The sequence below is a fragment of the Rattus norvegicus genome, chromosome 1 (assembly GCF_036323735.1).
Source record: "Rattus norvegicus strain BN/NHsdMcwi chromosome 1, GRCr8, whole genome shotgun sequence".
Lineage (NCBI taxonomy): Eukaryota > Metazoa > Chordata > Mammalia > Rodentia > Muridae > Rattus > Rattus norvegicus.
In genome coordinates, this window is record NC_086019.1 from 248,548,280 (window position 1) to 248,572,934 (window position 24,655).

Sequence of the window (24,655 nt, forward strand, 5' to 3'; positions counted from 1 at the left end):
TTAGAGGAAGAAAATATTGTGCAACTATGGACCAATGTATGTTCAAGGTGTTTACCACAGATTACCTGCCAGAGAACTCAGACAAAGGACTAGCCTTGATGGATTTTTCAACAGCTAAGATGTCTTCGTTTCACTCAGTCATCATTCTCACTAAAGCCAATTGAACAGAAAGTTGAATATTGATATTGTGAATAACAACCTGCAGGACACAAGTAGCATCTTCACAGCATCTTTCAGGAATGCTGTGCTTCATCACTTATGTCCTTACCTGTGATGTGTGGGTGTTTAATAAAAAACAGGAGAGCAAATATCATCGTTGTTCTTATTGACTCTATCCCAGCAAAAAACAGATCAGTCACCATTGATCCCAGGTGTTCAAGTTCAAGTTCAATTGCTGATCGCCATTTTCCTCAGAATGGTTTGATAAAATTACCTAATTAATATTGTTCTTGCACAATCAACTACAATTGAATGGACAATATTGGACAAATCCATATTGTTCATAATACAGAATCTAGAAAGTTCATGAGTGAAAAAACCTATTATAGCATTTGAAAGACTGTGGTATAGATGGTCTAAACTTCATTATCTACACTCACTTTTTCTGTTTGTCAAAATTGCATTCCCAAGATTACATGCTGGTGTATGTGTGTGTGTGTGTGTGTGTGTGTGTGTGTGTGTGTGTGTGTGTGTGTATCTGTGTGGTATGTGAATGTACAATGCATTAGTCTACAGAAATTCTGAAAACAAGCTTGTATTGTTTATTGTCTATTCCTATTAGAACAAATGTAAGGAAATATTTAAGTTTTATCTTATCTGAGCATAAGATATATTTATTCAAAGAAAGCCTACACACTAAACATAGTAAGAATATTAAAATGCACTTACTCTAATGCTTTACATCTTCATTATATCATTAGATCAATACTGGGTCACAATGAGTTTCTTTGTATCTGATATATATGTTTCAGATTTTATTCCCATCCTTGTCTACCCTCCAACTGTTCCACATCCCATAAATCTTCATACCCAGCTCACCCATCTCCAGGAAGATATCCTACTCCATCCACACCACCAGAACTCACCCTGAAGCCTTCGGTCTCCTGAAGGATAGGTGTATCTTCTCTGAATGAATCCAGACATGGCAGGCATCTCCTATGTATGAATTAGGGTCCTCATATACACTGGTGTATGCTGCCTCGTTAGTGATTCAATATGTGAGAGATCTCAGGTGTCCAGGTTAATTGAGAATTCTGATCCTCATACAGGATCACTGTCCTCCTCAGCTTCTTCCAGCTCAGCAGTTTCTGTGCATCGTTTGGGTGTAACTATCTGAATCTGATTCTTTCAGCTGCTTGTTGGGTCTTTCAATGGGCAGTCATGAGAGGTCACTTTTTGTGAGTACTCCATAGCCTCAGTCAGAGTGTCAGCCCTTGGAACCTCCCCTTGAGCTATATCCCAATTTGGCTCTGTAACTGTACCTTCTTTCCTCACAATCTTCTCCATTTCCATCCCTGCAGTTAACTTAATCCCCAAGGGCCAGCAGAAAGAATGAAAACAGGCAACCTTGGGAGGTAGGAGGTACAGAGGATCCTCAAGAATATACCAGAGACCTGGGAGGTGAGAGATTTTCAGGACTCAAATGGGGAACCCTAGAAATGCCCTACATCGGGGAGAGGGAACTTGTAGACCCCATCTCCAGCAGAAAGACAAGCCATCAAGTGAGGCATGGGCTTTCTAAGCCACAGTCAAAACTCTGACCCATAAAGTTTCTTTATATTTTTAAGCCATCCATAGCTAGACTTCTGCTTATTTAGGAAACACAATTTGATTTAGTACAAAAAGGAAAGCTGGAACCATTATACCAGCTGCTTCAAGTCTATATAAAGAATTTGCTTTAAATTTTTTCTCAGAGTTTAATGAACTAGCAGTTTGTATGGTGCACACTGCAAAAACTTCATATTTTATAAAGAAAGTAATGAATCACTCTTAGCAAGTAGATTCACAGTCAGTACAAGCAGGCTCCACTCTATGTGAAAGTGAACTAGCAATATGATCTGTGTAATATGGAAGGGTTGATAATGTATGTGTAAATAAAATATGCTAAGTTGTGAAGACATAACTTGCACAATTGTGACCTTCATGAGATGAAGCAGAGAAAAAGAGGAATGCAGGTGATTAATCTGAAAAGATGGTGTGCTACAGAATTCTCCATGACAGACCACATGAAGCTCAAGAAGAAGGAAGACCAAAGTGAGAATGCTTCAGTCCTACTGAGAAGAGGGTATAAGACACCCGCGGATCCCGGCCCGCAGCAGCTCTCTGCTCCCAGACCCGGTGAGAGAGAGACCCAACCGCCTGGTCAGGTGGGCACTCCTGAGGCTGCAGAGCGGAAGAGACCAACAACACTGCTCACCCCTGCCCACATCCCTGGCCCAAGAGGAAACTGTATAAGGCCTCTGGGCTCCCGTGGAGGAGGGCCCAGGAGCAGCAGGACACCTGCCTGAGACACCGCCGGAACCGGAAAGAAACAGACCGGATAAACAGTTCTCTGCACCCAAATCCCGTGGGAGGGAGAGCTAAACCTTCAGAGAGGCAGACAAGCCTGGGAAACCAGAAGAGACTGCTCCCTGCACAAACATCTCGGACGCCAGAGGAAAAAGCCAAAGACCATCTGGAACCCAGGTGCACTGAAGCTCCTGGAAGGGGCGGCACAGGTCTTCCTGGTTGCTGCCGCTGCAGAGAGCCCCTGGGCAGCACCCCACGAGCGAACCTGAGCCTCGGGACCACAGGTAGGACCAAATTTTCTGCTGCAAGAAAGCTGCCTGGTGAACTCAAGACACAGGCCCACAGGAACAGCTGAAGACCTGTAGAGAGGAAAAACTACACGCCCAAAAGCAGAACACTCTGTCCCCATAACTGACTGAAAGAGAGGAAAACAGGTCTACAGCACTCCTGACACACAGGCTTATAGGACAGTCTAGCCACTGTCAGAAATAGCAGAACAAAGTAACACTAGAGATAATCTGATGGCGAGAGGCAAGCGCAGGAACCCAAGCAACAGAAACCAAGACTACATGCCATCATCGGAGCCCAATTCTCCCACCAAAACAAACATGGAATATTCAAACACACCAGAAAAGCAAGATCTAGTTTCAAAATGATATTTGATCATGATGCTGGAGGACTTCAAGAAAGACATGAACACACTTAGGGAAACACAGGAAAACATTAATAAACAAGTAGAAGCCTACAGAGAGGAATCGCAAAAATCCCTGAAAGAATTCCAGGAAAACACAATCAAACAGTTGAAGGAATTAAAAATGGAAATAGAAGCAATCAAGAAAGAACACATGGAAACAACCCTGGATATAGAAAACCAAAAGAAGAGACAAGGAGCTGTAGATACAAGCTTCACCAACAGAATACAAGAGATGGAAGAGAGAATCTCAGGAGCAGAAGATTCCATAGAAATCATTGACTCAACTGTCAAAGATAATGTAAAGCGGAAAAAGCTACTGGTCCAAAACATACAGGAAATCCAGGACTCAATGAGAAGATCAAACCTAAGGATAATAGGTATAGAAGAGAGGGAAGACTCCCAGCTCAAAGGACCAGTAAATATCTTTAACAAAATCATAGAAGAAAACTTCCCTAACCTAAAAAAAGAGATACCCATAGGCATACAAGAAGCCTACAGAACTCCAAATAGATTGGACCAGAAAAGAAACACCTCCCGTCACATAATTGTCAAAACACCAAACGCACAAAATAAAGAAAGAATATTAAAAGCAGTAAGGGAAAAAGGTCAAGTAACATATAAAGGGAGACCTATCAGAATCACACCAGACTTCTCACCAGAAACTATGAAGGCCAGAAGATCCTGGACTGATGTCATACAGACCCTAAGAGAACACAAATGCCAGCCCAGGTTACTGTATCCAGCAAAACTCTCAATTAACATAGATGGAGAAACCAAGATATTCCATGACAAAATCAAATTTACATAATATCTTTCTACAAATCCAGCCCTACAAAGGATAATAAATGGTAAAGCCCAACATAAGGAGGCAAGCTATACCCTAGAAGAAGCAAGAAACTCATCTACTTGGCAACAGAACAAAGAGAAGAAAAGTACACAAACAATCTCACATCCAAGTACAAACATAACAGCAAACAGCAATCACTGTTCCTTAATATCTCTCAACATCAATGGACTCACCCCAATAGAAAGACATAGATTAACAAACTGGATACGCAACGAGGACCCTGCATTCTGCTGCCTACAGGAAACACACCTCAGAGACAAAGACAGACACTACCTTAGAGTGAAAGGCTGGAAAACAACTTTCCAAGCAAATGGTCAGAAGAAGCAAGCTGGAGTAGCCATTCTAATATCAAATAAAATCAATTTCCAACTAAAAGTCATCAAAAAAGATAAGGAAGGACACTTCATATTCATCAAAGGAAAAATCCACCAAGATGAACTCTCAATCCTAAATATCTATGCCCCAAATACAAGGGCACCTACATACGTAAAAGAAACCTTACTAAAGCTCAAAACACACATTGCACCTCACACAATAATAGTGGGAGATTTCAACACCCCACTCTCATCAATGGACAGATCATGGAAACAGAAATTAAACAGTGATATCGACAGACTAAGAGAAGTCATGAGCCAAATGGACTTAACAGATATTTATAGAACATTCTATCCTAAAGCAAAAGGATATACCTTCTTCTCAGCTCCTCATGGCACTTTCTCCAAAATTGACCATATAATTGGTCAAAAAACGGGCCTCAACAGGTACAGAAAGATAGAAATAATCCCATGCGTGCTATCGGACCACCACGGCCTAAAACTGGTCTTCAATAACAATAAGGGAAGAATGCCCACATATACGTGGAAATTGAACAATGCTCTACTCAATGATAACCTGGTCAAGGAAGAAATGAAGAAAGAAATTAAAAACTTTTTAGAATTTAATGAAAATGAAGATACAACATACTCAAACTTATGGGACACAATGAAAGCTGTGCTAAGAGGAAAACTCATAGCGCTGAGTGCCTGCAGAAAGATACAGGAAAGAGCATATGTCAGCAGCTTGACAGCACACCTAAAAGCTCTAGAACAAAAAGAAGCAAATACACCCAGGAGGAGTAGAAGGCAGGAAATAATCAAACTCAGAGCTGAAATCAACCAAGTAGAAACAAAAAGGACCATAGAAAGAATCAACAGAACCAAAAGTTGGTTCTTTGAGAAAATCAACAAGATAGATAAACCCTTAGCCAGACTAACGAGAGGACACAGAGAGTGCGTCCAAATTAACAAAATCAGAAATGAAAAGGGAGACATAACTACAGATTCAGAGGAAATTAAAAAAATCATCAGATCTTACTATAAAAACCTATATTCAACAAAATTTGAAAATCTTCAGGAAATGGACAATTTCCTAGACAGATACCAGGTATCGAAGTTAAATCAGGAACAGATAAACCAGTTAAACAACCCCATAACTCCTAAGGAAATAGAAGCAGTCATTAAAGGTCTCCCAACCAAAAAGAGCCCAGGTCCAGACGGGTTTAGTGCAGAATTCTATCAAACCTTCATAGAAGACCTCATACCAATATTATCCAAACTATTCCACAAAATTGAAACAGATGGAGCCCTACCGAATTCCTTCTATGAAGCCACATTTACTCTTATACCTAAACCACACAAAGACACAACAAAGAAAGAGAACTTCAGACCAATTTCCCTTATGAATATCGACGCAAAAATACTCAATAAAATTCTGGCAAACCGAATTCAAGAGCACATCAAAACAATCATCCACCATGATCAAGTAGGCTTCATCCCAGGCATGCAGGGATGGTTTAATATACGGAAAACCATCAACGTGATCCATTATATAAACAAACTGAAAGAACAGAACCACATGATCATTTCATTAGATGCTGAGAAAGCATTTGACAAAATTCAACACCCCTTCATGATAAAAGTCCTGGAAAGAATAGGAATTCAAGGCCCATACCTAAACATAGTAAAAGCCATATACAGCAAACCAGTTGCTAACATTAAACTAAATGGAGAGAAACTTGAAGCAATCCCACTAAAATCAGGGACTAGACAAGGCTGCCCACTCTCTCCCTACTTATTCAATATAGTTCTTGAAGTTCTAGCCAGAGCAATCAGACAACAAAAGGAGATCAAAGGGATACAGATCGGAAAAGAAGAGGTCAAAATATCACTATTTGCAGATGACATGATAGTATATTTAAGTGATCCCAAAAGTTCCACCAGAGAACTACTAAAGCTGATAAACAACTTCAGCAAAGTGGCTGGGTATAAAATTAACTCAAATAAATCAGTTGCCTTCCTCTATACAAAAGAGAAACAAGCCGAGAAAGAAATTAGGGAAACGACACCCTTCATAATAGACCCAAATAATATAAAGTACCTCGGTGTGACTTTAACCAAGCAAGTAAAAGATCTGTACAATAAGAACTTCAAGACACTGAGGAAAGAAATTGAAGAAGACCTCAGAAGATGGAAAGATCTCCCATGCTCATGGATTGGCAGGATTAATATAGTAAAAATGGCCATTTTACCAAAAGCAATCTACAGATTCAATGCAATCCCCATCAAAATACCAATCCAATTCTTCAAAGAGTTAGACAGAACAATTTGCAAATTCATCTGGTATAACAAAAAACCCAGGATAGCTAAAGCTATCCTCAACAATAAAAGGACTTCAGGGGGAATCACTATCCCTGAACTCAAGCAGTATTACAGAGCAATAGTGATAAAAACTGCATGGTATTGGTACAGGGACAGACAGATAGACCAATGGAATAGAATTGAAGAACCAGAAATGAACCCACACACCTATGGGCACTTGATTTTTGACAAAGGAGCCAAAACCATCCAATGGAAAAAAGATAGCATTTTCAGCAAATGGTGCTGGTTCAACTGGAGGGCAACATGTAGAAGAATGCAGATCGATCCATGCTTATCACCCTGTACAAAGCTTAAGTCCAAGTGGATCAAGGACCTCCACATCAAACCAGACACACTCAAACTAATAGAAGAAAAACTAGGGAAACATCTGGAACACATGGGCACTGGAAAAAATTTCCTGAACAAAACACCAATGGCTTATGCTCTAAGATCAAGAATCGACAAATGGGATCTCATAAAACTGCAAAGCTTCTGTAAGGCAAAGGACACTGTGGTTAGGACAAAACGGCAACCAACAGATTGGGAAAAGATCTTTACCAATCCTAAAACAGATAGAGGCCTTATATCCAAAATATACAAAGAACTCAAGAAGTTAGACCGCAGGGAAACAAATAACCCTATTAAAAAATGGGGTTCAGAGCTAAACAAAGAATTCACAGCTGAGGAATGCCGAATGGCTGAGAAACACCAAAAGAAATGTTCAACATCTTTAGTCATAAGGGAAATGCAAATCAAAACAACCCTGAGATTTCACCTCACACCAGTGCGATTGGCTAAGATCAAAAACTCAGGTGACAGCAGATGCTGGCGAGGATGTGGAGAAAGAGGAACACTCCTCCATTGTTGGTGGGATTGCAGACTGGTAAAACCATTCTGGAAATCAGTCTGGAGGTTCCTCAGAAAATTGGACATTGAACTGCCTGAGGATCCAGCTATACCTCTCTTGGGCATATACCCAAAAGATGCCTCAACATATAAAAGAGACACGTGCTCCACTATGTTCATCGCAGCCTTATTTATAATAGCCAGAAGCTGGAAAGAACCCAGATGCCCGTCAACAGAGGAATGGATACAGAAAATGTGGTACATCTACACAATGGAATATTACTCAGCTATCAAAAACAACGAGTTTATGAAATTCGTAGGCAAATGGTTGGAACTGGAAAATATCATCCTGAGTGAGCTAACCCAATCACAGAAAGACATACATGGTATGCACTCATTGATAAGTGGCTATTAGCCCAAATGCTTGAATTACCCTAGATCCCTAGAACAAACGAAACTCAAGACGGATGATCAAAATGTGAATGCTTCACTCCTTCTTTAAATGAGGAAAAAGAATACCCTTGGCAGGGAAGGGAGAGGCAAAGATTAAAACAGAGACTTAAGGAACACCCATTCAGAGCCTGCCCCACATGTGGCCCATACATATACAGCCACCCAATTAGACAAGATGGATGAAGCAAAGGAGTGCAGACCGACAGGAGCCGGATGTAGATCGCTCCTGAGAGACACAGCCAGAATACAGCAAACAGAGAGGCGAATGCCAGCAGCAAACCACTGAACTGAGAATAGGTCCCCTGTTGAAAGAATCAGAGAAAGAACTGGAAGAGCTTGAAGGGGCTCGAGACCCCAAAAGTACAACAATGCCAAGCAACCAGAGCTTCCAGGGACTAAGCCACTACCTAAAGACTATACATGGACTGACCCTGGACTCTGACCCCATAGGTAGCAATGAATATCCTAGTAAGAGCACCAGTGGAAGGGGAAGCCCTGGGTCCTGCTAAGACTGAACCCCCAGTGAACTAGTCTATGGGGGGAGGGCGGCAATGGGGGGAGGGTTGGGAGCGGAACACCCATAAGGAAGGGGAGGGGGGAGGGGGATGTTTGCCCGGAAACCGGGAAAGGGAATAACACTCGAAATGTATATAAGAAATACTCAAGTTAATAAAAAAAAGAAAAAAAATAATGAAACCAAAAAAAATAAAATAAAAATAAAAATAAAAATAAAAAAAAAGAAGAGGGTATAAAATATTCACAGGAGGAAATATGGAGACAAAACGTGGAGCAGAGACTGAAGAACAGGTTATCCAGAGACAGCCCCACCTGGGGATCCATCCCATATGCAGCCCCCAAAAACCTACTCACTATTGCTGATGCCAAGATGTGCTTGCTAACAGGAGCCAGATATGAGTGTCTCCTGAAAGTCTTTTCCAGAGCCATACTGATATAGATGAGGATGGTTGCATCTAGCCATCGGACAGAAAAAAAGGGATCCCAACTGAGGAGTTAAAGAAAAGACTGAAGGGTCTGATGAGGTTTGAAACCCCATAGGAAGAATATCAATATCAACTAACAAGATACCACCAGAGCTTCCAAAAGCTAAAGCACCAACCAACGAGTACACGTGGAGGGACCCATCACTCCAGACACGTGTGTAGCAGAGGATGGCATTGTCCAGCATCAAAAGGAGGAAAAACCTTTGGTCCTGTGAAAGCTTGTTTCTTCAATCTAGAGGAATTTCAGTGTGTTGAAGTAGGAGTAGGTGGGTGGGAGTGGGAATAGAAGCAAGGGGAGGGCCAGGGGATATGGGAGAGGAGGGAAAAGGGGACAACTAGTTGAAATATAAATACATAAAATATCCAGGAAAATAAATTTAAAAACTCTTTCCACTAATCCAAACATACAAAGGATAACAGATGGAAAACTTCAACACAAAGAGAGAAAACTACACACCAGAAAAAGCAAGAAATTAAGATGCTTACAACAAACCCACAAGAAGATAGAATAACAAACATAATTCTATCTCTAACAAGAAAAATAACAAGAAGCAATAATCACTGGATCCTCATTACTCAACATCAATGGATTCAATTCCCAATTAAAAAGAAGAAGATTAGCAGAATGGATATGTAAACAGGACACAGTATTTGGCTGCATATAGGAAACACACATCTGTGAATATGACACACACTACCTCAGAGTAAAATGCTGAGAAAATTTTTTCAAAGCAAATGGTCACAAGAAGTAAGCTGAAGCAACCATTCAAATATGGAATAAAGTTGACTTTCCACCACAATCTCTTTAAAAGTATGAGGAAGGACACTTCATAGGTAGTAAAGGAAAAACCTCCCATGATTTATTCTGAAGTCTAAACATGTATGCCCCAAATGCAAGGACATCCATATTTGCAAAGGAAATGTTACTAAATCTCAAAGCACACTATGAAACACACGCAATAATATTGGGAAACTTGAACACCCCATGCTCACTAATGTCTTATCATGGAAACAGTAATACCAGAAAAGTAATGAAACTAACAAAAGTTATGAAGCACAAGGATTTAACTGATATCTATAGATAATTTTACCCTAAAACAAAATAATATAATTTCTCAGAGTTTCATGGTACCTTCTCCAAAATTAACTGTAAAATCAGTCAAAAACAAGCCTCAACTGATAAAAGAAGATTGGAATAATCTCATGCAGACTATGAGATCAACATGATATATAAGACTGGGTCTTTGATAGCAACAAATACAACAGAAAACCCCCATACACATAGAAGCTGAACAACTCTCTACTTCAATGATAACTTGGTCTGGAAAGATAAAAAGTACAAAATTAACAACATTTTAACAATTAATGCAAATAAAGGTCCAAGAAACACAAAATTATTGACCACAGTTAAAGCAGGACTAAGAGGAAAATTCATAGCTCTTAGTACCTCTAAAAGGAAACTGAATAGATCATACACTAGCAGTTTAGCAGCATACCTGAAAGCTCTAAAACATGAAGAAGCAAATACACCAAAGAGGAGTAGATGGCAGGAAATAATCAGACTCAGTTCTGAAACCAGCCAAGTAGAAACAAAAAGAACTGTACAAAGAATCAACAAAATCAGGAGCTGGTTCCTTGAGAAAATCCGCAAGAAAGACAAACCCTTTGCCAGAATAACCAGAGGGCACCAAAATAGTATTAAAATTAACAAAATCAAAATGAAAAGGGAAACATAACAACAGAAAATGAAGAAATTCAAAAAATCCTCAGATCCTAGTACAAAGGCCAATACTCAATAAAATAGGAACTCTTGTTGAAATGGATAAATTTCTACACTGATATATGATACCAAATTAAATCAAGACCAAAAATCTATCTAAACTGTCCCATAACCCCTAAATATATACAAGTATTCATTAAAGGTGTCCTAAACAAAAAAGGCCCAGGACCGGATAGTTTTAATGCAGGATTATATCAGAACTTCAAAGAAGACTTAATATCAATATTCTACCAGTATTCATCAAACTCTTCCACAAAATAAAAACAGAAGGAATACTACCCAACTTGTTCTATGAAACCACAATTAATCTGTTACCTAAACCAGAAAAAGACACTTTCAAAGAGACAGAAGTTCAGACCAATTTCCCTCATGAGTATTGAGGCAGAAATACTTAATAAAATTCTTGTAAAATGAATCCACGGACACATCAAAGAGATTATTCACCATGATCAAGTAGGCTTCAACCCAGGGATTCAGGGATGTTTCAATATAAGGAAATCCACTATATAAACAGACACAAAGAAAAAATAACACATGAACATCACATTAGATGTGGAGAAAATATTTGAAAAATAGAAGTCCCATTCATGTTAAAAAGTCTTGGAATGACCAGAATTCAAGGAAGGTCAACACCTAAACATAATAAAAAGCAATACACAGCAATTAGGTAGCAAACAGCAAACTAAATGGAGAGAAAATTGAAGCAATCCCACTAAAATCAGGGATGAGAAGTCTGCCCACTCTCTCCCTATCTATTTAATATAGTATTTGAAATTCTAGACAGAGCAATTAGAAAATAAATGGAGGTCAAATGGATGCAAACTGGAAAGGAAGAAGTAAAGATATCACTATTTACATATAATATGACAGTATACTTACGTGATTCCAAATATTCTACCAGAGAACCTCTTCAGCTGATAGACAACTTCAGCAAAGTACCTGGATATAAAATTGACTCAAATAAATTAGTAGCTTTTCTTCATAGAAATGATAAATGAGATGAGATAGAAATTAGGGAAGCACCACCCTTCAAAATAGTCAAAAATAATATAAAATATATTTCTGTAACTCTAATTAAAGAAGCAAAAGATTTGTATCATGACAATTTCAAGCCATTAAATAAAGAAATTGAAGAAGTCCTCAGAAAATGGAGAGATTTCCCATGCTCATGTATTTGGTAAAAGTATCATAGTAAAAATGACCATCAAACAAAGTGCAACCTTCAGATTTAACATGATCAGTATTCCACTCCTGGGCAAATGCCCAAAAGATGCTCCAACATATAACAAGGACCATGCTCCATTATGTTCATATGAACCTTGTTTATGGCAGGCAGAAGCTGGAAAGAACCCAGATGTCCTTAAAAAGAGGAATGGATGCAGAAAATGTGTTAGATTTACACTATGGAGTATGACTCAGCCTTTAAAAATAATGACCACATGAAATTCTTAAGCAAATGGATCGAACTAGAAAATATCATCCTGAGGGAGGTAACCCAGTCACAAAAGAACACCATGGTATGCACTCACTGATGAGTGGATATTAGCCCAGATGCTTGGAATACCTACGAAAAATTTCACAGATCATATGAAGCTCAAGAAGAAGAAATACCAAAATGTTTCATTCCTTCTTAGAATGGAGAACAAAATACTCATGGGAAGAAATACAGGCACAAAGAGTGGAGCAGGACTGAAGAAAACGTTATCCAGAGATGGCCCCACCTAGAGATCTATTCCATATGCAGCCCCCAAACCCAGCCACTATTGCTGATGCCAAGACATACTTGCCGACAGGAATCACATATGGATGTCCCTTGAAATGCTCTGTCAGAGTCTTACTGATACAAATGAGGGTGTTTACAGCTAACCATTGGACTGAACAAGGGGATCCCAATGGAGGAGATAGAGAAAAGACTGAAGGAGCTGAACAGGTTTGCAATGACATAGGAAGAACATCAGTATCAACCAACCAGATACCGCTAGAGTTTCCAGGACTAAACCACCATAAATTAGTACACATGAAGAGACCCATGACTCCAGCCTCATATGTAGCAGAGGGTAGCATTGTCCACCATCAAAAGGAGGAAAAGCCCTTGGTCCTGTGAAGGCTTGTTTCTCCAATGTATGGAAATGCCAGGTCATTGAGGTAGGAGTGCTTGGGTGGGAGTAGGAGCATCCTTATAAAAGAAGGGGAAGATTGGAGGGGTGGAAAGGAAATGGCATTTCAAATGTAAATACATAAAAGAACCAAGAAAAATAAAATTTAAAAAGTCCAGCAATATTCTTCAAAGACATAAAAAGACCAATTCTGAAATTCATCTGGAAAATCAAAGAACTGAGAATAGTGAAAAACTCCTTAGTAAAAGAACTTCTGGGGAAATCACCATCCATGACCTCAAGCTATACTAGAGAGCCACGGTGATATAAACTATGTGGTATTGTTACAGAGACAGACAGGTTGATCAATGGAATATAATAGAAGACACAGAAATAAAACAACAGATTAAAACATTTGATTTTTGAAAAAGAATCAAAAACATATACAATGGAAGAAAGAAAGTATCTTCAATAATTGTTCTGGTCTCACTGGGTGTCTGTATGTACAAAAAATAAAAATAGGCACATATTTGTCACCTTGCACAAAGCTTAAGTCCTAGTGGATAAAGGACCTCAGCATAAAACAATACACTGAATATAATGGGAAAAAAAGCATGAAAAAGCCTTGAATTCATTGGCACTGGAGGAAATTTCTTAAACAGAACTCCAGTGGCTCAGGCTCTAATATCAAGAATTTAAAAATGGGAACAGTTTAACTACAGACCAATTTACCTTATGAATATCGACACAAAATACTCAATAACAATTCTTGCAAACTGAAACCAAGGACATAACAAAACAATCATCCATCATGTTCAAGTAGGCTTCATCCCAGGGATGCAAGGATGGTTTAATATACAAAAATCCATCAATGTAATTTGCTATATAAACAAACTCAAAGATAAGAACCACATCGTCATTTCTTTAGATGCTGAGAAAGCATTTGACAAAATTCAACACCCCTTCATGATAAAAGCCCTGGAAAGACCAGGAATTCAAGGCCCAGATCTAAACAGAGTAAAAGCAATATACAGCAAACCAGTAGCTAAAATCAAACTAGATGGAGAGAAACATGAAGCAATTCCACTAAGATTAGGGACTACACAAGGCTGCCCACTCTCTCCCTACTTATTCAATAAAGTACTAGAAGTCCTAGCCAGAACAATCACACAGCAAATGGAGGTCAAAGGATACAAATTGGAATAGAAGAAATCAAAATAACACTCTTTTCAGATGATATGATAGTGTACTTAAGTGACCTCAAAAGTTCCACCAGAGAACTACTTAACATGATAAACATCTTCAGCAAAGTGTCACGGTATAAAAGTAACTCAAACAAATCTGTAGCCTTCCTCTACTCAAAGGATAAACAGGCTAAGGAAGAAATTAAGGAAATGACACCATTCACAATAGTCCCAAAAAATACAAAATCTTGGTGTGACTTTTATCAAGTAAGTGAAATATATGTATGACAAGAACTTCAATTCTCTGAAAAAAGAAATTGAGAGAGATCTCAGAAGATGGAAAGACCTTACATGCTCATGGATTTGCAGGATTAATAAAGTAAAGATGGCCATTTTGCCAAAAGCAATCTACACATGCAATGCTATCCCCATCAAAATACCTATTCAATTCTTTATAATGATAGAAAGAGCAATTTGCAAATTTATTTGGAATAACAAAAAACCCAGGAGAGTGAATACTATACCGAACAGTAAAAGAACTTCTGGGGGTGTCACTTACACAGCAATAGTCACAAAAACTGTATGGTATTGGTTCAGAGACAGGCAGATAGATTAGGGGAACAGGATTGAAGACCCAGAAATGAACCCACATACCTATAGTCATTTGATCTTAGACAAAGGAGCTAAAACCATCCAATGGAAGAAAGACAGCATTTTCAACAAATATTGCTGGTTCACCTGGAGGTCATCATGTAGAAGAATGCAAATCTATCCATTCTTATCACCAGATACAAAGTGGGGAAGAGTCTCGAACACATGGGCACTGGGGAAAATTTCCTGAACAAAACACCAATGGCTCATGCTCTAAGATCAAGAATCGACAGATTGGACCTCATAAAACTGCAAAGCTTTTGTAAAGCAAAAGACACTGTCATTAGGACAAAATAGCAACCAACAGATTTGGGAAATATCTCTGCCAATCCTACATCTGATAGAGGACTAATATCCAAAATATACAAAAAACTCAAGAAGATAGACTCCAGAGAGCCAAATAACCCTATTAAAAAATGGGGTACAGAGCTAAACAAAACATTCTCAGCTGTGGATTATGAAATGGCCAAAAAGCACCTAAAGAAATGTTCACCAGCCTTAGTCAGCAGGGAAATGAAAATCAAAATAACCCTGAGATTCTACTTCACACCAGTCAGAATGGCTAAGATAAAAAAACTCAGGTGACAGCAGATGCTGGCAAGGATGTGGAGAAAAAGAAACACTCTTCCATTGTTGGTGGGATTGCAAACTGGTACAACCACTCTGGAAATCAGTCTGGAGGTTCCTCAGAAAATTGGACATTCCACTTACCTGAGGACCCAGCTATACCACTCATGGGCATATACCAAAAAATTCTCCAACATACAAAAAGACACATGCTCCACTATGTTCATTGCAGCCATTTTTATAATAGCCAGAAGCTGAAAGAACCCAGATGCCCTTCAACAGATGAATGGATTCAAAAAATGTTTACATCTACACAATGGGGTATACTCAGCTTTCAAAAAAATGAATACATGAAATTCTTAGCAAATGGAATGAACTAGAAAATATCCTGAGTTAAGTTACTCAATCACAGAAAAGCACACTTGGTATACACTCATTGATGAGTGCATATTCGCCAAAAAGCTCGAATTACCCAAGATGCAATCCATAGACCACAAAAAGTTCAAGAAGGATGACCAAAATGCAGATGCTCCCACTCCTTCTTAAAAGGGGAAAAATATGCATAGAAGGGTATATGGAAGCAAAGTTTAGAGCAGCGACTTAAGGAATGGCCATTTGGAGCCTGACGACCTACATGTGTCCCATATATATATATATGTGTGTGTGTGTGTGTGTGTGTGTGTGTGTGTGTGTGTGTGTGTATGTATGTATGTATGTATGTATGTATGTATGTATGTATGTCTCCACCAAAACTAGATAAGATTGATGAAGCTAGAAAATACATGCTGAGTATGACTGGATATAGATCTCTCCTGAGAGACACATACAGAACATATCCAATACAGAGGTCAATGCTAGTAGCAAACCACTGAACTGAGAATAGGACCCCCTTTCGGGGAATTAGTGGAAGGATTGAGAGAGATAAAGGAGCTTGCAACCCCATAAGAACAACAATGCCAACAAACTGGAGCTTCCACAGATTAAGCCACTACTGAAAGACTACACATGGACCAACACATGGCTCCAACTGCATATGTAGCAGAGAATAGCCTTGTCGGGGCACAAGAGGAAGGGGAAGGAAGCCCTTGGTTCTGCCAAGGTTGGATCCCCAGTTCAGGGAATATGGGGTTGGGTAAAATAAGTACTATTTATACGGGGAATACCTGTATGGTAGAGGGGTAAGGGGGTGAATAGGGGCTTATGGACAGGAAACTGGGAAAAGGAATAACGTTTGAACTGTAAATAAATATATCTAATACAAAATTAAAAAATAAAATAAAAAATTGTACCCCATGAAATTAGAAATTTTCTTTAAGCAAAAGGATATGGTCAATATTACAAATCACCAACTTACAGATTGTGAAAAAAAATTCATTAACTCCACATCTAATAGATGGCTTAAATCCTAAATATATAAAGAACTCAAGAAATTTAACACCAAAAAAAAAAAACAAAAACAAAACAAACAAACAACCCAATCCAAAAATGGGGTATAGAACTAAACAGAGAATTCACAACAGAGGAACTGTAAATGGTTGAGAAGATACTTGATCATTTGTTTTATTATGTAATCGATAAAATGGTGATGTGTATTAATGTTAATTCAACCACATATTTATACTGTCTGGGAAGGTGTGATTATAGTTCTGTGGGAGAAATAGTTTGTCAGTGTTCACCAGCTTGTGAAAACTTAGTGCAAGAGCTTCAACATCTAAATAAATGATGAAACACATTTGTCACTGAAGTCACTTTGCTTAAAATTAACTTAACGTGTAGAAAACAGTGGATTCAGTTACTATCATTTCAATTTATTGACAAATTTGTTAGGGTTACCAAGTGCGTTTAAAAATTGCTCTTTAAAGGTCTAGATACTTGTGAATCAATTGAATGTTGGGTACCAAGGGAAAACGGTTTGTAATACTTGATGACCTTGATTTTTAATTCAATTCCACCAGTCACTTGCAGCTTTGTGCAGTTTACAATCCACTTTTCTCATTTTTAAGTTGATTATATGCCTGTATATAATTTGAAATTAATTTGAACCTGAGTATTTGGCACATGATGGCTTAATAAATTTTAACTTTCAATAATCTGAAATGTTTCATTTTCCTAGTTCATGCTCATGTTAAATGAATGGGATTCTTTTGAAAATTTGGAATAAATGATGCTCTTCTTATATGTTTAAGGCTTTATGTGGCAGTGTAGCATTAACAAGTGCTGGACTACAGGTCCTTGCTCTTTATTAAATAAATGATCCACTATTGGCACAACATGGACCATAAAGAAGCATGTGCTTCTTGGGAGAGGAAAGGTGCTGTAATGATTGCTATAGATTTCAAATTTGTAGAGATTGTATATATGGTGCTAAAAGTCACTTTGCATTATAAACTTACCTGTACATTATAAACAGAGATTTGCTTTATATTTTCTAAGCAATATCATCCTGCAATAACATCCAAGAAATACCTTGTGTCTAATGAGAATTTAAAGACTTACAAGCTGAATTCTTAAATGCAAGTTGGCTGTTATAAAATGTTCTTAGTAGGAGGTTGGGCATGTAGCTCGGTGAATAGATATTTGCCTAGCACACAGGAAGCCCTGAGTTAAATTCCTACTGCGTCTATATATGTCATATGCTTGCTTGAGCTGGGGCACTTTCAGTGGGTAATATGATGACTACTTGCTCTGCCTTCTGAATTGGGATCATACTGAGGCAAGTGATATGATTACTCAATCAGAAGGTGGGGATGGAGTCTCCTCTTAGAGGTACCCTGAACTAGATGCCAGGGCACATTTCTCAATAGCCAGCAATCATTTTGTCCACTGAAGTCAGAACTTCCCTCAACACTCTTAACTGCCTGCCAAGTGATCACACTGCATGTGGTCAAGTCCCAGTTTGTTGTAAATGATAACCAGTCCCATATCCTAGCGGTAATCTGAATTGTGAGATCTCTTGTGTTACAGCCTCCTGGCAAGTAGCGGCTCCAGATATACAGGAATACTGCAAAGGATTTAGAAGGCAGAGTGCCAGATTCTGTTCAATAATTATCCACCCCCTACCAATAACAACTTTTTGCTTTTACGCTTCAGGAAATGGTACTCGGTGAGAATGTTTCAATGGGAAGTGACTTGATTTCATAATTTATAAGTGAAAGTTTAAAATAACACAAAACATTTATAACCCACACTCTTAGAGCCCTTGAATTAGTGGTGTGTCCCCATCTCCTTACTTCATGAATTGGAAATTGAAGACTGCTCCAAAAGTGTAAAAAAAAAAAGAAATGTTCAAATCATTAGTGATCAGTGAAATACAAATCAAAATGACACCTTACACCAAGCAGAATGGCTATGGTCACAATTTCAAATGACAGTACTGCTGGCAAGGATATCTTTAAAGAGGGACTGTTCTCTATTGGTGGTGGAATTGCAAAGAAACAACCATTCTGGAAATCAATCTGGAGGTTCCACAGAAAATTAGGTATAGATCTACCTGAAGACACTGCTATACCACCCTTGGGTAATGCCCAAAGATACCACACCATATCACAAGGACTACTAGGTTTTACTATGTTTTTAGCAACTAGGTTTGTGATAGAGAGAAGCTTGAAACAATCCAGATGTCCCACAAAGGGAGAATGAATACAGAAAACATGGTTCATGCACACAATATAATATTACTCATCTATTTATAATGAGGGCATCCTGAGTTTTATAGGCAAGTAGATGGAACTAGAAAATATCATCTTCAGTAAAGTAACTTCAACCCCAAAACACTTTCATTCTATCTCATTAATAAGTGACTATTAGCCAAAAATGTACAGAATATCCAGGACAATCCTCAGAACTCAAGTAGGTTAACAAGCCAAAGGGCCCAAGTGAGGATACCTCAATTCCACTGGTGAGAGAAAAGAAAGCAATTGGGGGCTGCGGAAGAAGGAAGGAGGAACCTGGTTTGGAGAGGGCACAGAATGTGTTAAAGGTGAACATGATGAAGTATTGGTGTGGGAAGCAAGACTGAAGGCCTCAGAGCCAGCAGAAAGAGTGAAAACAGGCAACATCAGGAGGTAGGATGTGGCATATCCTTTATGATGTTCCAGAGACCAGGTAGGTGAGAGATTCTCAAGACTCAAAGAGAGGGACCTTAGATGAAATGTTCTACAGTACAGAGAGGGAACATTCAGAGTCTACCTCCAGTAGAGTGACAGGATAATATGTGAAGTGATAATGTTGCCATCTCACAGCCAAAAATTCTGACCAAGATTTGTTACTGTCAGAAAGAACTGCAGGAACAAAAATGGATAAGAGCCTGAGGTAAGGAAGGCAGAATGACTGGCTCAAATTGGGATCCAGCTCAAAGGGAGGCTTCAAGACTTGATATTATTGCTAATGACATGCTGTGCTTACAGACAGGAGCCTACCATGGCTGCCCTCTGAGAGGCCAAACAGCTGAATAAGTCAGATACAGATACTTAAACCCGATCAATGGACAGAAGGATGGGACCCCTGTGGTTGAATTGGGGAAAAGCTGGAAGAAGCTCTGGAGGAGGGTGACCCCATAGAAAGATCATCAGTCTTATCTAACCTGGACTCCTGAGATCTCTCAGACACTGAGCCACCAATCAGGTAGCATACATGAGCTTAATCTGGGGCCACTGACACATATAAATTGGCCTCAGTGAGGGAAGATGCACCTAACCTTTGAGAGACTTGAGAACCCAGAGAGTGGGGAGGTCTATTGTGTTGGGGTTTGGGGTTGGGGATATCTTGTTGGAGACAAGGAAGGAGGTATGGACTGTTGATCAGTCAGTGGGCAGACTGGGAGGGGCATAAATAATAGATGGTAAAAAAAGGAGTAATAATAACAACAACAACACAACAGTAATGGGTAAAATCAACATACATAAAAAAGGCCAATCTCTGTCTGAATCCTCACTGGCCTCCTTACAGTAATTGACAACATACCTTTAAATTCATATGGAAGTTTAAGGATGTAGAATGGTCAAGCAGTCTTGAAAATAAGTAGCAAATTCCAGGGACACACAGTCTGGGATTTTAAAGTAGTGTTTAAATGTTTCATTAATGGGGAACTGTGACACTGCACCACTAGTAAAGGATATAAACAAAGACAAATGGAGCAGTACTGACTCCTAACAACTAACCTGAATGTCATCAAATGCTTTATAAATTCGTTTGTTAAAGAAATTGTGGAAAAACAGTTTTTCCTAAATTACACAATGCCAATAGTTAATCCTTACAGCTTATTTAATAAACACCTATCTTTAATTCAACTAGGGCAAATTCACAAAATTATTCTCAGAACTTTCATTCATTTACTCGTTCCAATGATACAACACAATTATCCATTTAAAAACCTCTGTAGGGTTTATTGGTGCAAATATGTCCATATCTTTTTAAATACACATGAAATACAAGTGATCAACACACTGGCTAATGATGGTGAAAATTTTCATGTTAATACAGAACTATTTATGATTTATAAGTATGTTGGAATTTGTTTCATTTTATCTGCCATTTATCTTACTCTATTCTGCTTGATTATTTTAAATTTTCTTTTTGTTTTTAATTCAAAGATTAGGGCTATATGATCAATTTAACAAATTAGCTTTATCTCTCCCAGACATACCAACTTATGTAATAAAAAATAAATGTTTTAAAATGATACTTCGATGCTTTTCAACATCACTTGTAAATTATTAAGTATTCAATGAACTATACAATCCTTGATCAATTCACTAATTGTATAATGATGTGTTAACCATTTCCCTGACGTCTGTGAATTAGGAAGCAATCAATGAAGTCCTGAGGATTTGTTACATCTAAAGATTTTTTATTTTCTCCAAAAGGTAATTCTTAATGTATGTATAATTTTTAAAAATATGTTATGTTTTCTCGGACAAAAATCAAGAAGTAAAGGGAATGCATCGAAAACCTACAAAGAAATGAAAGAATTTACTAAACGAATTCACATAATGAAGTAATAAAGTTATATTTATAACATAATGTGTGAATGCTTTCATTGACAGATGAAGATCAGAATGAAATTCTTCTTAAGTAGTTTGTTTATATATACAATAATTTTCCATTCCATTTGATAGTCAAATTTGTGTGAAATCAACAAATACCATATTAAATATTTCCACATTCACATATCTTTTGAGTGTAAAGAATGTTCATGTTACTTACTCAATGATTCAAATAAACTCTCTTCTACAACTTTTAATAACCATGTGCTATAAATTACTTTCACACATTTAATGTGACAATAGATGTTTAAATTTTGGGGTGACCTGATTTATAAACGAAATCTAGTGCCTGAGATTCATTTCTGCCTACCAGCTTCTGACATGTAATATCTATTTATAATTAGGTGGAGCTTCAAGATGCCCTGGAATCAATAGCACACCATACCACTTTGTGATTTCTGCATGATCACACAATCGTTTTATTTTAAGTGGACTGTCAATGCCAGTTCAGGCCAGGTCAATTTTGTGAGTCAAGATCCACCCAGTATCAAAATATTCATCTTTCATTTTGACCTTTCCCCTTGTCAACTATTATCCCAGCTGATCCATCAAACAGCTGTAACTACTCAGTTTTCCTGAAATTGCCATTACCATTATAACTCTTCTTTAACTGAGAAAGTTCTTTCTGTACTGAGGTATTCCTATCTAGAAATATGAAGAAAATGTGAGTAATTGTTTTAAAGTAGGAAAGAAATTTCCATAGTAGAAGAATGTTTTATATGTGACTTCCCACAGTTGTAGAAGTGAATGGAATTATTTTAAAAAGAACAATTCTGTAGTAGTCACTGAGAAAATTCATGGATAAGCCATCCTGGCATTAGTCCCTTAGTTTTAATGCTAGTAGAGCTATGGGCTTAGAACTGCATACTCTTTGCAGATACTCTTTGTATCATATGACAGTCAAAATTGTGGTACTGGTCACCGCACTATTATGTTTCTATTGATTTTGACCTGTGAGAAAGAAAGACAACACATGTGTTTTCAGAAGTAAAAGACTTTGGCTTTACCTGAATCCCAGGAGAGCTCAGAATTTTATTGGACTCATTCACTATTTCTATCAAGCTAAGAAAATCCTATCTTCATAATCAAAATGATTCTGCAAGATAATGGAGCAGATGACATTGCAGGAAGTGCATCTCATGATGAATTGGGGATCACAGGGAGAACCTGAAAATTGGAAACAATTCTAAAATTCTTTAAAGAAAATGTATACATTTGACCTTGTTAACAAGTTAAGGGACTTTATAAATTGTAACAAGTAACTTAATTATGAATATACTGAACTGCTAGGTCTTACCTGGTAAAGAATTATGACCATCTTGACATTAATCCTGACTTAGATTTCATTCTTACTAGTTAAATATGACTGTTTACTACCACATTCAAGGACCTTAATTTAAATTGTGTTACATCCTAAAATTTAGCCAATTACTTCAGTATATATTATTAAGAACCTAAAATCTGAAGAATGGCCAGAATAAAATCTTTATTTTTATACCCATGTAAATGTGGCCCAAATGTACACCCATGGGTGTTTCAAAAGAAACATGCAATAAATATGCAAACACCAGTTTGTTCAATGATATGTGTGGACTTCCTGGAGGATTCTGTGCTTATTCATAAACCACGCATAGTAATAGTTTTTGTGGGTTAGGTATAGTATGTTAAGCCACTTCAGTGTTTGCACGTAAGTATTGCACTTCTAGCTGAGAATGGAGAACAGTTTTGAGCGTTTCACTGTTAATCTAAGTTACACCCATCTATTCAAAAATGGCATTAATATCACTCTCTTCATCATTGCTGTCAAATTCCAGAGATTCTCCATTGGGTACACTGACAGCCATAGAATATGCTGCATAAATATTTTCACAATCAATTTCTCACTCCCATAAACTTGTTCCTTTAATTACACCAAACATTTTATAGAAAATTCAAATTTGACATGAATCTCTTTGACATGATTTTATGGCATATTTCTTACAGACCTTTTCTGATGACCTGACAAAGATGTGTGTCTCTCAAAGTTCTGCACCATATATATATATGTATATATATATATATATATATGTATATATATATACATACTTCAGGACATGTAGAATCCTTTCACTATCTATTTATTTTTATATTTTTCTATTGCTGTCAAAGTCACACATATTTCCTTTTTCTTTTTCTTTTGATTTTTGAATGAATGTACAGAATTTATGGCACGTAAGTATGACATGATACACTTTTATGAACAACTGGTCTTAGATACTATATTTTAATGTCAATATAAGGTGAAACAAACACTATGATAAAACAAGTGGACATTTTCCTTTTTACATGTTCATATTTCAAACAATAAATTTTACTTCTACAAAATACATATATCATTGTAATATACATTGTGAAATATATTAAATATATTTGGGTGGTAACTACAAATAATGGGAGAAAATGGAGGAGAAAAATACTATAAGGGCAAGGAGACCAAAATGCATAATCTACAGTTAAAAAATATCTTCATGATCTCAATCTAGCATCTAGTACAATTGTAACAATACTACTTACTGAAAAGAAAGTAAATGCTCATCATGACCAAACTTCACTTTTATTTTACTTAAGTGAAACCTAAATGTGTGGATATTTTCTGTCACGTATGTATCAAGATATTATATTACAAATATGTTTATAATGTGTGCATTACATGGGTCATATGAGTTATTTTACATTTAAGGAAAATAAATAATCATCATTTTTGCTGGATAGTTTGAGTCAAGTTGACACAAATTATAGTCAACTCAAAAGAAGGGACCTCAGTAGAGTAATTGCCCCAAAAATCTAATCTAGGCTCATGTCATTCTGATCTCTTCCTTCATTGCTGATGATGGGGACATGAGCTAAATCCAATATTGGCAATGTCAGTCTTTAGCAGGAAATTCTGTGCAGTAGGAAACAGAAAGTGAGAATGACCAGTGGAATAGGTCACTGAGCAGCTATCCTTCAAGGTTTCAGTTGCAGTTAAGGTTTCCAGGTTCCTTTTAGGAGGTCATGATCTGGTTCTCTCTGATTGGCTATAATTTGTAGGCAACATTGTTTGGTCACTCTTTTATGACAAAAACAAAAGCAATAATAATCTATGAGAGCATAATTATTTTTATATTATTTTCAGCAGTTAAATTGCTGTGACCAGAGAATCAAAATTATGATGTGTTGTAGGTGATCTTAAGTTATGTAAACACAAACAAATGTCATATGAATTAATAAAGGTAGACATTTAAACATGTGGAATTCCTTGAAATTACTGATGTTATACCAGGATTTTAA

At 37.5% G+C, this 24,655-nt stretch overlaps 1 pseudogene; it reads right to left on the reverse strand.

Annotated features, from left to right (window-relative positions):
* LOC120100034 (uncharacterized) overlaps positions 1–23,190 on the reverse strand; it is a 71,002-nt pseudogene extending 47,812 nt beyond the window's left edge.
* Between the last annotated feature and the right edge of the window lie 1,465 nt (positions 23,191–24,655).